Here is a 3,694-nt window from a genome sequence, read left to right as displayed (position 1 = left end):
GCACAGATTTTAGGAAACTGCGAGCAAATGGGGTGGAGGGTGCTCTCCTGAGCTACAGAAGGAATGGTCTGGTGGTTAAGATAAAACACAAGTCAAACTTATTAAAGTTGTCCACAGTCAGCAATGGTGATTTTCTTGCTGGTCTTGCCATTCCTGGACCCAGAGCGCTCCATGGCCTCCACAATATTCATGCCTTCTTTCACCTTGCCAAAGACCACATGCTTGCCATCCAACCACTCAGTCTTGACAGTGCAGATGAAAAACTGGGAACCGTTTGTGTTAGGTCCAGCATTTGCCATGGACAAGATGCTGGGACCTGTATGCTTTAGGATGAAGTTCTCATCATCAAATTTCTCCCCGTAGATGGACTTGCCACCAGTGCCATCATGGCATGTGAAGTCACCACCCTGACACATAAACCCTGGAATAATTCTTTGAAAGCAGGAACCTTTATAACCAAATCCTTCCTCTCCAGTGCTCAGAGCACGAAAGTTTTCTGCTGTCTTTGGAACCTTGTCTGCAAACAGCTCAAAGGAGATGTGGGCTCGCCATTGATGGCAATGTCGAAGAACATGGTGGGGTTGACCATGGCTGATACTACAAGGCTCCAGGTGGTGGTGGCGTCTGCAAAGCCTCCTTATTATGTCTTATAACTACTTGTTGAAAAACAGGCATTTTGAGTATTATAATGTGGTTACTCTGGAAATCAGGTTTTCCCCTGATTTGCTGCTGCTACTTGTTGTGGGCTGCAGTCATCTGTTTAGTGGCTTTTTCAAATTAATTTTTTTTCAGACTGTATTTCTTGTCATGTGTGATCACTAAAGTCTCTATTGCATTATCTCAGTGGTCAGTGACCTGACAGATTTCCTAAAACACTTGGAGCCAAAAATAAAAAACAATAAAAAAATATCTCCTGGGACTTGCAGATTGGCTCTGAGCTGCAATGCTCCTTCAGTGCTTCGACAGGCTGGCTACAATTCTGCCATAGCCTTTACGCTTTTTTTCTTTTTGAGATGGAGTCTTGCTCTGTTGCCCGGGCTGGAGTGCAGTGGAGTGATTTTGACTCACTGCAACCTCCACTTCCTGGGTTCAAGCGATTCTCCTGCCTCAGTCTCCCAAGTAGCTGACATGACAGGTGTGAGCCACCATGCCTGGCTAATTTTTGTATATATTTTTTTTTTTTTGCCAATCCGTTTGAGCTTATGAGGTTAGCCTTGAACTGATGACCTCGCCTTCGCAAGTGCCATGACCTCCAGCGGGAGCCACTTTGGACCCCTGATTTTTGTATTTTTTAGTAAAGATGGGGTTTTACCTTGTTGGCCAGGCTGGTCTCATTGAACTCCTGGTCTCAGGTGATCCACCTGCCTTGGCCTCCCAAAGTTCTGGGATTACAGGCATGAACCACTATGGCCCGCTGACCTTTACTTTTTAATTCCATGGAGCCCAAAGATAGTCAAAATTGCTAGTCCAGGGTCCTCTTAAGTCTATTCTGAGCATGCATCCAGCCCTGGATATGTGTGTTGCATTCTAGATTCCCCATTATATGCAGAAGCCCATCAAAGTCCTTATGTCTCTACATATCTATATCCTTAACCTCTTGTTTCCAGGTTTTTAAGTCTGTGTGCTGCTTGCCTCATTCTCTGTCCTTACTCTAGCTGGCTTTTGGTAGTATAAGATTTTGACAAACACCACCTGCAAAGTTACTACACCCCTGAGAGAGTTCTGAGGGGATCAAAACAAAGACAAGAGTTTATGCTGATCCCTCAGGGAACTGTCAGTTTAAAGCACAGTCAAGTCTGGGTACAGTGACTCATGCTTATAATTCCAGCACTTTAGAAGGCTATGGTGGGTGGATCACTTGAGGTCAAGAGTCCAAGACCAGCCTGGCTAACATGGTGAAACCCTGCCTCTACTAAAAATACAAAAATTAGCTGGGTGTGGTGGCACATGCCTGTAATCCCAGCTACTTGGGAGGCTGAGGTGAGATAATCACTGGAGCACAGGAGGTCGAGGCTGCAGTGAGCCAAGATTGTGTCACTGCGCCCCAGCCTGGGTGACAGAGTGAGACTCTGTCTAAAAAATAAATGAAAAATAAAAAAACAACAAAACCACGATAAAAATTTTTTGAAAACAGATTCCATATTGCCCCTTCTGGCACCAGCAAGCCACACCAGGAACACTGGCTGCAATCCTCATGGCTGTTGTTGAACTAAAGAATGTGGGATAGCAGGTAAGTAAGCAAAAATACTACAGTGCCAAAATTTAGCAGTCTTTCTTCTTTAATCACTCCCCTAGTTGTAATTTTTTATTAGATTCTAGAATTTCAAAAAAGCTTATTATGATGGTTTTGTTCAGCTTAATGGTTGTTCAGTTAAGGGACCAAACTTTGGATCTCTTTGTCCCACTATTTTCAATGATATTTTCTCAACTGGTCATGTATATATACTTCTAAAATGGATAATATATATGGTAAAAAGTACACACAGGTAAGACAGTATCTCTCTACCCCCTTTGCCCAGATGTAATTATTACTGTTTTTCAGTGTTCTTTCAGAGATACTGTGTTCTTTCAGGGATACTGTGTGTGCACACACACATATATATGCATACATACACAAATATATAAACAAATATGGAAATATGTAATAGGAATACATACATATATGTAAATATGTGTACACACAGATGTGCACACATAAAAACGAGCACCTGTAGGCCAGATTCTCTTTATGCTCAGGTTTTCTACATGTATTATTTCATTTAATTCTCCCAAGAATCCAACAAGGAAAATACTGTAACCTACTGTGAAAAACTGCCTATCTAGATCTTTGTTTTCACGGCAAATGATTGTACATAGACACAGTTGCCTACTGCGCATTTTTATTTACAAATCACCATATAAATATCCCTTTTAAGCAGCTGCATATTGCATTCTATGGATAAAATATACTTTCCTTAACCAATATCCTATTGAAGGAGTTGCTTTCTGTCTTTTACAATGCTGCAGTGAACAATAGAAATGAGGGGTTTATATATGAAGCTAGCTACAGGATTAATTCCAAAAAGCATTTCCTCATAATTTTGTCATTTCAATAGTGTTATGGGAGAGTTCTCGTTTTTTTGTTTTGTCTTCCATTTGCTGGGTAGATTTTTTTCCATCCCTTTATTTTGAGCCTATGGGTGTCACTGCATGTGAAACAGGTCTCTGGAAGACAGCATACCAATGGGTGTCAGTTTTTTATCCAGCTTGCCACTCTGTGTCTTTTAACTGGGGCATTTAGCCCATTTACATTCAAAGTTAGTATTGAGGTGTATGGATTTAATCTTGTCATCATTATGTTAGCAGGTTATTATGCAGACCTGTTTGTGTGGTGGCTTTATAGTGTCACTGCTCTGTGTATTGAAATGTGTTTTTATAGTGGTTGATAATAATCTTTCCTTTCCATATTGAATGCTTTCATTAGGAACTCCTGTTTTGTCAGGAACTCCTGATCATTTATTAGAGCTGAGGCAAGCTTGGGCTTAAGGTGCCACCTAGAGCTAAAAAGGAAGCAGTGACCTAGCAGTAAGAATTTCATTAGCAAATATATTCAATAAAAAACAAAATGAGCCAGACAGAGAAGACTAGAATAAATAATTCTTCAATGCAGATATATGGATGTAAACCCACAGAAAACAACAGCAAACAGGGAATC

At 41.0% G+C, this 3,694-nt stretch overlaps 1 pseudogene; it reads right to left on the bottom strand.

Moving 5' to 3' along the window:
• On the bottom strand, window positions 1-589 carry LOC103792406 (peptidyl-prolyl cis-trans isomerase A pseudogene; annotated as a pseudogene).
• Between the last annotated feature and the right edge of the window lie 3,105 nt (window positions 590-3,694).

The sequence above is a fragment of the Callithrix jacchus genome, chromosome 4 (genome assembly GCF_049354715.1).
Source record: "Callithrix jacchus isolate 240 chromosome 4, calJac240_pri, whole genome shotgun sequence".
In the NCBI taxonomy this organism is placed as follows: Eukaryota; Metazoa; Chordata; class Mammalia; order Primates; family Cebidae; genus Callithrix; species Callithrix jacchus.
This window is presented reverse-complemented; position numbering and strand designations above follow the sequence as displayed.